This window comes from Pan troglodytes, chromosome 3 (genome assembly GCF_028858775.2).
Source record: "Pan troglodytes isolate AG18354 chromosome 3, NHGRI_mPanTro3-v2.0_pri, whole genome shotgun sequence".
Lineage (NCBI taxonomy): Eukaryota > Metazoa > Chordata > Mammalia > Primates > Hominidae > Pan > Pan troglodytes.
The window spans coordinates 87,742,961-87,755,709 of record NC_072401.2 but is presented as its reverse complement, the minus strand read 5'-3'; the positions used below and the strand labels follow the sequence as shown (position 1 = coordinate 87,755,709).

The 12,749-nt window shown below is 37.3% G+C and overlaps 1 protein-coding gene across 34 annotated transcripts in view; it reads left to right on the top strand.

Moving 5' to 3' along the window:
* The window catches only part of MAPK10 (mitogen-activated protein kinase 10), a 567,525-nt gene that overhangs the window by 219,436 nt on the left and 335,340 nt on the right, over positions 1 to 12,749 (top strand). For 5 of the 34 annotated variants that reach the window (XM_001156310.6, XM_009447981.5, XM_016951834.4 and 2 more), the window contains exon 1: positions 10,302 to 10,704. The exons of 16 other annotated variants lie outside the window; for them this stretch is intronic. The gene's annotated coding sequence lies outside the window, so the exon portion shown is untranslated. Of the gene's footprint in view, positions 1 to 10,269; positions 10,705 to 11,854; positions 12,148 to 12,593; positions 12,718 to 12,749 lie in introns of those variants that run through there. 13 more of the 34 variants (XM_063808966.1, XM_063808956.1, XM_063808963.1 and 10 more) reach the window with 8 other exon arrangements.

Genomic DNA, 12,749 nt, shown 5'->3' with positions numbered 1-12,749 from the left:
GTAAGAATCACTGATGTCCTGAATAGTATCTCAGGTGTAGACTGGCAGATAGGCTCAAATTTCTTCAAGTTTATTATTAGTTCTATAGTGCTGCTTCAACACCTCCAAATAGCATATGATCAACTGCATCTCCTTTTGAATATACACTTTAAGAACATTATCAAACAACAGAAAATGAATGCTTCTGGGCCATTGGACAATGTTCATAGCTTACAACGTTATGTCAGGAAATTTTAATCTAAGTGTGGGTTACATCTGTCATTGCAATCAGAATGTTCAATATCTATTGAGTGACTGTCATCTACTAAGGGTTGTGCTAGGCACTGTCACATACATTATCTAATTTGTTTCTCATGAAAAGTCTGTGAAGTGAATATTATTATCCCTATTATGACAATGCCTAAATTGGGAAATGAAGAGGCCATGCGATCTGCTCAGGTCACACAGACTGGCCTATACATATTTCTAATAAGCTTTGAAAGTATTTATGCATTATCTCAAAAATGTTTTAATTATCTTACGCTCATATAAAGCATATGTTGAATTTAACTACTATTATCATTGCACTATTTTCATGAATTTGGACAATTTTCAAGATCAGATTTTTATTTTCCTGTTTCCTTGTCGAATGTAGCATTGCAATATAGGTGAAATAGCATGTTTAGGATACTCTAAGAAAATATTTTTTGTTAATGATTTGAAAATCCAGCAGATTTTTAGACCAGACATAAGCTACACATATAAATTTATGCTGATAAGTATTTGGCTTAAAAATGTAAGACTAAATACACCAAATTCATATTATTAATTCTGATTATTACTCTTTTAAGTGTTTGTATACGATCATCATGTATTACTATTACTTGTACTATTGTTTGATAAGACAGACCCAGAATTCACCAATTAGTTAGGTGATTGAAAAAGTCTTCTCATATAAATGTTTAAAAATAAGCTCTTTAATATTAGAAATTTTTAGCAAGTAGTGATGGCAGACCTGTTTATAAAAAATTATTAAACTTTTATTTTAATTTAATTACACAATGTTTGGCTCATATTTTGCTTCTTAGCCTACCTCAGTGACCGCCTTTTGAGCACCATGCTGACAAATTACAGTCAGAGGTGAGAATAGCCCCATTAAAGGTTGCAGGAATTGCCGCAGAGTGGGAAGTTGAATTTCCAGACCAAACTCAAATGTAGTCCATGGTATCTTCATGCTTTTTTCATGCTTCTAGGATAAGGGAAATTGGAAATGCTACAGATGTGTATGGATTGAAGTGTGAGTAAACCTGAGGATGTCTGGCAAGAATAACTTTCTTTATCTCACACACCAGCTTCTGCTGGGATCTAAGAAAAGGGCGTTTTCTATTAGCATCATTGTTCAAAAGACGCATACACTAATTAGATTTTTTAAGCTGCTGCTACCTGAGGAGGCTTAATCTTCTTTGATATTATTTTACAATAGACTTTCCCTCCCCCCGTTATCATTTGTGAACTACATTCAGACTTTCAAAAAAAAATGCTATTAGGATACTGAGAAGTTGTGTGAAACTGTTTTTATTGTGGCAGATATTTTGTATTTGGAATCAAAGTACGTTTAACCACAAAGGGACATAATTTTGCTGGTTGTGGGAGGTTCCCAGTCCAAAACAAAAGCAAAAGCAAACCCGTACTTTTATAAGCTTAATAACAGTTGGTTCAAAGTACCGTTGAATTCTAATAGTAGTGCTCTGTCCACTAGGAAAAACTTTCAGGAGACCAATTTATCTACTTTTTTTTGATGTGAACACAATTGTTTTCTGAATGTAAAATTGACTCCTGAGCAAGAAAAAAATTAAAAGTGATTGCAACATGATGCTATACATTTGTCAAAACCCATAGAAATGTACAACACAAAGAATGAACCCTAATGTAAACCATGGATTTTAGTTAATGATGTATCGTTATTGGTTCATCAGTTGTAACAAATGTATCACATGAGTGCAAGATATTAATAATAGGGGAAACTATGGGGAGGGAGTAGGGTATATGGGAATTCTCTACACTTTTCTGCTCAATTTTTCTGTAAACTTGAAGCTGCCCTACAAATAAAGTCTATTAGTTAAAAAGAAAAGTAAGTGGAAGGTAGACCCCTTTTCTTACATGAAGTTTAAAGGTCAGAAAGTTTACCCTTATTGGGAACTGCTAGTGTTTTAAATTCGCAGCATTGCCAATCACTATGACTATGGTAAGCTGTGGGCTCTGTGTTTCCCATTCCAACAGCATGATAAAAGATATTAATTAAAAACTGCATTTGAGAAGTAATATTGAGAAATTTTAATAGTTTTCTTTTCCTCAGGGCTTCTCAGCACCTTTAATTTATTAATGTAATATAGAAAACACCTTGTCACATGGCAAGAGTAATGCCATCTTGAAGCAGAACCAAGATGGGTTTGGCTACTGGATAGTAGCCAATGATGACTGATGTTTGGCGACTGGATTCTGTGTTCCTGCAGCAAGGTCAAGAAACAATGCCTATAGCATAGAAAAATCCCTCATAAAAATGTTTATCTAACTTCCCCAGTGGTCACAAGTTTTGCAAGACAGTCTGACACAGGACTAGCTGCACATGTTTCACCAAAAACAAACAAACAAACAAAAAAAACAAATGCTTGCTACATAAGAATACTTTCTCAAGTGAGGGTACAGGGATTAAATGTTTCTTTCTGAGAAACTGGATGTGGTAGCCTCTTTCTTTGGCCTCTCAGCTTCCTTGGCCTTTGAGGGTAGGTTTGCATAGACCTGCTCACTGTAGTATGTGTAATAAAACATGGCTTTCCAAAGGGCAGCTATTATATGCAGCATTTCTGAAACTTTTGAACTGTGGAATAGTTTTTGCAAAAAGCCAGTGTTCCCCAAGTAGAATACACTTGGGGAAATCTTATATTCTAATAGTATCATGAAAGATACATGACTGACTCTGAGGGAAGGCATTCTGTGAAATCATAGTGAACATGGTACTCAAAGAGTAAACGTGGACCCTCCACCATCCCCTCATATTGTATCAGTCAGCATGTTCTATTGATTCAGTTCCATAATTTTGCTAATTTTGCTTGCTTTTTATCAAACCCTTTCCATCCCCTTGCTACCATCCTAATTCATGACATAATAATCTAACTGTTGAAAGTATAGCTAGGTGACACTTCTTTAATGACATCACTCTTTTAGGAACTCATGACTTCTTTCTTTTGCAACTCGTTCTTTCACAGTTGCTATCTCTCAACTTCCATCTGAGGGTTCAAGTCTATTCTAGATTATAGGATAGGATGGCCAGGTTCTCCAGTTTGCCTGGGATTGAGAGATTTCCTATGATGTAGGACTTTAAGTGTTAGAACATGAGAAATGCCTGCTAGAACCTAAGAAGTACCTGGCAAATGGAGACCAGTTGGTCACCCTACTCCAGGATCACTTTTGACAAGAGACCTTAGGGCATTAGTTGGTTTCACTGCTACCCCCTTAATTCACTTGAGAATTGGATTCAGAAAGTGTTCTTCAGCACCTTCATTTTCTTCTGCATCCGAGTCCCAGCACTGAATTAGTCCCTGCAGCTGAACCCAGAAATCTCCTTACTGCCACGCTTTTCTGAAAACCTGTTTTTTAAGAGTCTGAATTCTCATCTGTTGATTGCTATGTAAATCTCCATCAATTGTCTGCCTCACTCTGAGGGTTAGGTCTCTTAATATCCTGGTGACTCTGGCCTTTCCTATTGCTGTGGCTGCTTGGGTCTGAAAAATCAAGATTCAGGGTATGGGACTAGATATTCAGGTTTAGGAACCCTAACTTATTGGCTCATTCAGCAATTTTCCTTTTTCCCAAGAGGAAATTTACTTAAACATTTTTCATGGCAGTTTAATTTACATAGAGTGAAATGCACAGATCTTAAGAATTACACTTTGAGGAGTTTTGACGAATGCATATACCCATATAACTCACATCTCTATCAAGATGTAGGACCTTCTCATCACTATAGAAATTTCCCTCTTGCTGTCAACATGGTCCTTGACTGTTTGCCTCCTCCTATCACAGACAAACACAGCTCTGATTCCTATCTCCATAGAATAGTTTTCTCTGTTCTGAAACTTCATGTAAACATATATATATATAGTATATACTCTTTTTTGTCTTATTTCTCACTCAGCATGTTTCGAGATTCATCTGTATTGTTGCATGTTTCAGTAGTTTATTCTGAAAATGTAATGTTCTAAAGTTTGTATTTATAAGGTAAGGAAGATCTCCTGGATTGGAGAGCAAGAGATATTTCTAAACATCTTTAGTCCTATCTCAGACTACACACATGCCATTAAATAAATAGATTTGCATATAAAAGATACTAAATACAGTTCCATGCTTTTGAAAATAAGAACTTACATTGACTTATTTAAGACTCTTCCTTCAAAAGCTCTTATGATTGATAGAACTGATAAGATTCAAAATTCAAGTCAGACTTCTATATTACATACAGTTTTATTTGAAAGCACTTTGAAAAAGAGTTTGAAGCAGTTAAAGTGTTTTTAGACCTAAATACAAAGTTCAAATATGTGATATTGTAACAGAGGTTACCTGCTTTAATATTGTATATATCACAACGTAACACTCCATAATAATATTTGAAATAAAAAGTTTTGATAACTGTAAAAAAGAATTGTAAACTGCAGATAATTATAATTAACCATAAATGTTTACTGATCACCTACCATGTATAAGATGATATGCTATACATGGAAAAGGAACTTTCAGGGGACATAATGAGAAATAGAGGATTAAGTCATAGTCAAGTACAAGGTGAGAATTTTTTTTTTTTTTTTTTTTTTGAGACAGAGTCTCACCCTGTTGCCCAGGCTGGAGTGCAATGGTGCAGTCTCGGTTCACTGCAACCTCCACCTCCCGGGTTCAAGCGATTCTCCTGCCTCAGCCTCCCAGGTAGCTGGGACTATAGGCAAGTGCCACCACACTCGGCTAATTTTTGTATTTTTAGTAGAGACGGGGTTTTGCCATGTTGGCCAGGCTGGTCTCAAACTCCTTACCTCAAGTGATCCACCTGCCTGGGCCTCCCAGAGTGTTGGGATTACCTGGCCAAGGTGAGATGTTACATATTCACAAAGTTACAGTAATACAAAATACAATATGGTAAGTGCCAAATGAAAGTAAGTAGATACTTTCATGGGAGTTTATATGGTGAGTATGAATACATATGAACAGTACCTGACAAACATAATAATCTCTATATGTATCTGTTCTTTTTTCTTTCTCCTTTCATTGAAAACATTTATTTGGTGGGGAGGGCTCTCAAACTGGAGTGCAGTGGTGTGATCTTGGCTCATGGTAACCTCTGCCTTCTGGGTTCAAGCAATCCTTCTACCTCAGCCTCCCAATTAGCTGGGATTATAAGCATGTGCCATCACACACACACCACACACAGCCTCCCAATTAGCTGGGATTATAAGCATGTGCCAACATCACACTGGACTAATTTTTGTATTTTTAGTAGAGACAGGGTTTCACCGTGTTGGACAGCTGGTCTGGAAATCCTGACCTCGAGCGATCCACCCGCCTCAGCCTCCCAAAGTGCTGGGATTACAGGTGTGAGCCACCACACCTGACCAAGAGTTTTGGTTTTATCCAACCGGGAATGGGAAATATTCAGGTACTGATGTTTTTAAACTAAGTTGTATTGCATAATCAAATTTTAGAAAAGTAATTTTCCTGAAGTGTATAGAATAGACTTAAAAGATTTTTTTAATAACATAAATATAATTGAAATGAGTATGTAAGATCCACACCAAAATATATGTGGAAGGTTGGAATCTATCACTCTTTGTAACTAATACCAAGAATCAACATCTTTGGAAAATACTTCAAAAGAGTTTCAATGGACCTGGAGCAGTGGCTCATGCCTGTAATCTCAGCACGTTGGGAGGTCAAGGCGGGTGGATCACTTGAGCTCAGGAGTTTGAGACTAGCCTGGGCAACATGGTGAAACCGTGTCTCTACCAAAAACAAAAAATTTAGCTGGGCATGGTGACGCGCACCTATGGTCCCAGGTACTCAGGAGGCTAAGGTGGGAGAATCTCTTGAGCCTGGGAGGTTGAGGCTGCAGTGAGCTGAGATCGCACCACTGCACTCCAGCCTGGGTGGTAGAGTGAGACCCTGTCTCAAAAACAAAACAAAACAAAACAACAACAACAACAACAACAACAACAACAACAACAACAACAACAAAGAGTTTCAAGCCTGGTGAGGTGGCTCATACCTGTCTGTAATCCCAGCACTTTGGGAGGCCAAGGCAAGAGGATCACATGAGTTCAGGAATTCAAGATCAGCCTATGCAACAGAATTAGACCTCATCTCTGCTAAAAATAAAAAATTAGCCAGGTGGAGTGGCAGGCACCTGTAGTCTCAGCTACTCAGGAGGCTGAGCTGGGAGGACCCCTTGAGGCCAGGAGGTCAAAGGTGCAGTGAGCTGTGATTGCACCACTGCACTCCCACCTGGGCAACAGAGTGAGACCCTGTCTCAAAAAAAAAAAGAGTTTTATTTAACCAAAATTTTAGTTAACTAAAATTTTAGTAAAACAAGAGGAATAAATTTTCAGATCTGTTGTACAGCAGAGTGACTATAGTCAACAATAATGTACTGTATATCTTAGAACAACTAAGAGAGTAAATTTCAAATGTCTCACTACAAAAATGATGTGAGGTCTCAGTTATGTTAATTAATTTGATTTAATTACTCCACATTGTATACATATATCAAAATATCACAATATTCTCCATAAATATGTACAATTATGACTGCCAATAAAAATAACATTAATAAAAATAAATAAATTTTCAAAAAGCTTAAAAAGGAAACTAACACCTAATGGATGAAAATGATTGGTATTAACCTGTTTCTGGTTGCCATTCTTTTTAATTGCTGAGTAATATTCTATTAGGCAAATACAGTTGTCCCTCAGTACTCTCAGGGGGATTGGTTCCAGGAACAACCTCTCCATACCAAAAGCAGTGGATGCTCAAGTCCCTTATATAAAATGGCATAGTGTTCCATCCTCCTATTATTTTAAATCATCTATAAATTATTTATAATAACTAGTACAAAGTAAATGCTATATAAGCAGTTGTTATAGTGTACTTCTATTTGTATTTATTTATCTCTGTGTGTTATCTTTTATTCCTTTTCCCCTAATATTTTTGATCTTCAGTTTTTGAATCTACAGATGTGGAACCCATGAACATGGAGGGCTGACTGTATATCATAATTATCTGCTGTCTAGTTGATATATTTGGAGTTGTTCCTGCTTTTGCTTATTATAAGCAAAGCTAGCATAAACATTTATGTCCAACTTTTTTTGGGTAGATGTAGGTTTCCATTGTCTTGGGTGAATCCTTATAAATAGGAGTGTTGAGCCATACTTTGGGTGTAGGTTTATAATTATAAAAAGTACCAAAATTTCCCAAGGTAGTTTTAACATTTTGTACTCCTACCAATATATGTAGGAGAGTTCTGGTTTTCCATGTCCTCGTCAATATGTGATGATGTTAGTCTTTTTAATTTTAGTCACTTTTGTGGGCATGAAATGGTATCTCACTTTGGTTTTAATTTGTATATTTCTGCTGACTAGTGATATATAATACTTTTTCATATGCTTATTGGCCATTTATAAATTTTCCTTTGTCAAATGCCTGTCAGAGTCTTTTGCCCATTAAACAAAATTGTTTGTTCATGTTTATTATTGAATTGTAGGACATGTTTTCTATAATCTAGGATTTGTGTGTATCAGAATATTTTCAGCTATCAAGAGTATTCAGATATATGTATCATCTAGACTCTGGCTTGCCTATTCATTTTCTTGATGGTGACTTAGGATAAGTGGAAGCTTTTAATTTTGATGAAGTCTCTTTTTTTTTTTTATGGTAAGTGCTTTCTGTATCCTAAGAAATCTTTGCCTACCGCAAGGTCAGAAAGCCATCTTTAAAAAAAGTTATATTATATTTTAATAGTGTTATATATTTTAGCTTTTATGTTGAGGTGTACAATTCATCTTGAATAAATATTTGTGTTCACAATGTAAGGTAAGAGATGGCGTTCCTTTTTTCCTCATTCATGTTACGTTACTGGACATTCACTTTTAAAAAATTGTTTTATTTTATTTGTAATTGACAATAATTGTATATATTTATGGGGTATAATGTGATGTTTTGATACATGTATGCATTGTAGAATGATCAAATCAGGCTCATTATCTGTCACCTCAAATATTTATCATTTCTTTGTAGTAAGAACTTTTGAAATCCTCTCTTTTAGCTATTTTGAAATAGGCAACATTATTATTAACTATAGTCACTGTGCTGTGCAATAGTACACCAGAACTTATTTCTCCTTTCTAACTGAAACTTTGTACCTATTAACCAATGTCCCCCCTTTCCCTGTCCACCTTTCCGTCCTCCAGCCACTGGTAACCACCATTCTACTTTCTAGTTTTACAAGTTTGTCCTTTTTAAAATTTCACATATAAGTGAGATTATATGGTATTTGTCTCACTGTGCCTGGCTTATTTCACTTAGCATAATGTCCTCTAGGTTCATCTATGTTGTTGCAAATGACAGAATTTCCTGTTCTTATAAGTCTGAATAGTATCCCAGCATGTGTGTGTGTGTGTGTATGTGTGTTTGTGTGTGGTATGCATAATATATATACATTCATCTGTTGATGGACACTTAAGTTGTTTCCATGGCTATTAGAATAGTGCTGCAATAAATATGGGAATGCAGACATCTCTTCGACAAACTGATTTAATTTCCATGGGATTGGGGAATTGACTTTTGATGTCCAAACTTAGTATATAATACCTCAAAAGCCAGAATGCCAATTATTTTGTGTTATAAAGTTGTTTGGCTATCAATCCATATTTTTGCATGAGATAGTTATCTTGCAGGTAGGCCCATTGAGAAGTCTAGAAGATAGTCTTGATTGATTCTTGTTGAAATTGAAATTACAGTAAAGGGACATCCAAACACTTATCCAATGAACTACAATGACATACAACTCACTCAAGCCTTTCTTTTTCTAAATTTTCTCCCCAAATAAAACAACAGCAGCAACAACAAAGACAACAAAACCTTATGCGTTTCTTACAGCTTTATGACGTGTTTCAGTGTCTACAATACTGCTGAGTTTGCATCTTTTGCATGTTGTATCTTTCTGGTAGCATATGGAAGAAGCTTCATATTCATATAAGTATGCTAGTTCTAAAACATAATGTGGAATCATTTACAACTCAGCACTACTTGGTAGCAATAAACAGAAACCCACCTCAAAAGAGTGTAAGCAAAAAAGGAATTGAATTAGATTACGTAATTTGAGAAGTCCAAAGGCTGGAGTTGGTTTAAGCGAAATTTGTATTGAAAATTTTTCTTACATAAAAGAGGTAAAACAAATTTGGTAAACCTAATTTTTTTTATAGTGCAAGTAGTCAACTGTTGTCATTCTAAGAAACTATTATTTATGGATAGTAAAACTGTTTGGAGACTTTAAAAATACCCTATAACAGTTAAAGGCAGAGCAAATTACTGAAATAAAATTGCGATATTTGCCCCAAATAGTAACAGTACAATTTGCATCAGTTCTCTAGAAAATTATCTGCAATTAAAAAAACAAAAAGAATTCTGATGTGTTAACTCAAATTAATCAGTATTTTCTTTGTACACTCAGATTGCAACCTAAGTATTAGTCTGTTGAGTTTGGTTTAGTGGATATTTATTCAGGATTTTTACAAAAACAAGGAAACAGAGAAGAGGAATAGTGCTGTGCAGATGACCTCGGGGTTCAGGCGACACTCAAATGCCTGCTTCTCCTCTGAGGTTATTACCATCTCTTACTTGTTTGACGTTTAGAGATACTGCAAGAGATAGTTGAAAAGCAGAGGTTGCATTTCCAGTGGTGTTTTGCTCTGCTGGTATTTGTTCCTCCGTGCTGCTGTGCAAAGGGCCAGAACTGCATCGAATGGATCTTTTCTTCAGGTTGTGCAGGCTGGCTGCCTTGATGTCGTAGTTGCTGATGTTGGCTGCCGACGAACCTTATTCCTTTACATTTGCCTGGTCCTCATTTCACCGGAAAACACAGTAGCTGTAGCTGCACATAGACTCTTCCTCTTTCTGTTTCCCCCTCATCCCCCTCCCTAGACCTCTCTGGGCTTTGACGTCATGTGTGCTCCTTTCGGTTGCCATAGCAACCCCATTCCCCAAGCCCTCTGTCCGTCTCCTCTGGTAGGTTCCACAATGGTACAGGCAGCATCACGCTGCACAATGGTTTCCAGGCAGTGAAAGAGGGTGATTCAGCAAGCCACTCTTCTTCTATTTTCTTTAACCTCCCCTTCACTTTTTATTTTTATGGGGGTGGGTGGTGCTTGCTATATGCTTACCTTTTTCTTTTCTTTTTTCATTTTTACAAATTTCCTTTTTTGTCCTCACCCCTCAATTCCTAGGGGCTTGAGTGAGTTTAAGATTGGGTTTTCTTGGAAATCACCTGTCCATCGTTAATTTTAAACAATCTCCATATCTCCAAAGAATCTCTTCCATGTTAGTCTGGAATGTGGTTAATGAAAAACAAGTAGGGAGGATTTCTGGGGCAAACACTGCCGGATCAGGATCGTAGTTCTCAGGCACGGAATGGTAGGTGGCTCTTTGCTCGTTCTGGGTTCTAACCTGTTTTTGGAGGGTGGGGTGATGTCTATTGATTGCTCCTGGTGGGGCGGGAGAGGGAGTATGGAAGAGACGAGAGAGGTGGGGTGGAAAGCAGGTTAATCAAGTGAACTAGCTTTGAGGCAAGAAGCTACCAGTTTTTCCCTCTGTGCAGAACATCTCTTTCCAGACTTGGGCGTGTTGAAACCTTTCCGTTTGGAGTGAGGGGTAGCAGAGGGAGGGAGGGAGCATTCTTATTGTGACCAGGGGTTTTTAGACCAATGCAGGGCTACAGAAGGGAAGGGAGAGAGAGAGAGAGAGAGAGAGAGAGACACACACACACACACACACACACACACACACACTCAGGGAGAGAGAGAGAGGGAAAAAAAAACACCAGACAGCTGTGCTTGTTAGAAGTGCTGACCTTAGTTCCATATCTGAAAAATGTGATGGGTTCCATAAAACATTAAAAATAATGTCTTTTAGTATGTATTTATGTTTACTTTTGTGAGAAGTATAATTTAAATATTTTAAGATGTATTTTACTAAGGAACAGTATATATATTAGGTATAAAACTATTGGCGTTACTCTTGCAGAGCAACTCTAGGCTAAATCTGAGCTGGGGAGAGGAACACAGAACAGGGGTCAGGTTAGAGATAAGAGGAAACATTGGCACTGCAGTCAAATAGGTAAGGGATCCCTTTAAGAAAGTGATCTCCTAGTCACAGCAGGCAGCTTTCTTTTTTTCATGGCAAGATTCCCAGGTATTCTGTGCTGGGATACTGTGTCCCCTACAAATGTCAGAGCTCTTTTGAAAAAAAAAATCAGAAATAAGTATGGCAGTATATTTGTTAGAATCTATGTATTTGTGCCTTCAACAAAGTAAATGTAATTTACTGGAAAATCTGTAAGTAAATCAGGCTATAGATATTACAAGAAAACTATCTATCCATATATTTTTCTCACCCTCCCCCAACATTTAAATCTAGAGACCTAGTCTCTGCTTTTACCCCCTTAAACAGATAACTTCCCAGGGTACTGCAATTTAGCCACAGAAAAAGAATGGCTTATCCCACAGCAGTAGGCTCTGAAGCAATCACAAGGTTGTTTACATGGGCTGCCTTTGGTGCAGAGCCTGACAGTGTCTGTACAGCAGCCCTGCCTGCTTCTGGCCATGTTGATGATAACTTTTATGAACAAACTGCAAGGAAGCAGGCTAAGTCATATGGGATAGACCACAGTTCAGGTGGAAGGAAAACGAGTGTAAGTGCACCAGGCATTGCCAGTACAACATCCAATATCTCCTTCTATCCCTCATCTGCTAGTTGTCGGACCCTGGAAGATAACACAGAATGCTTATCAACATATTTAAAATAGTTGCAGTAAGGACCATTTCTCTCAGAGAAGCTTCTGTGAATTTTCTACTTTAGGTGAGCATATATGTTACAAATATATAACAAATAAATATATAAGTATATCACAAGCTTCTGACTCCACTTCAGAACCATTAGATTTTAGGAGTTGGATGCTTTGGATGTAGCGGTTTGGCTGCCTCTGGTATGTATTTCCTTCTCTACCTTGATCACACTCTTAAAATTGACATAAAGTATTGGATTAGCTTATTTTCTTATGTGGAGCAAACTGGGTTTTCTCTCCCCTACAATGGGACTAGAAAATCAGATGACAAAGGTGGTGTGACCTTAAATATTAGAGAGTCTTCATGCTTCCTCATTTGCCTGTCATTCCTCTGCTGTTGCAAAGTGTCTTTAATTTGAGGGGCTCCTGTTCTTAAAAAATCCTCACAGTTTCAGTAAAACGATTCTGGATAATGAGGCAGTAAGAAATTATATGTAGAGTGGGAAAATCAGCTGCCTCCAGCTTCCTGCCTGCTCGCCCCAGAACAGCATCTGCTGTTGAGAGGAGTGTGTTTGCCATGCTGGAAGGGGATGTTTATGAACAGATCCCAGAGGGGCTGAGTGTGTTTTTGCTGTCATTGTCTGGTATGTCTGCAGCTATTAGTATTTAATGGTTT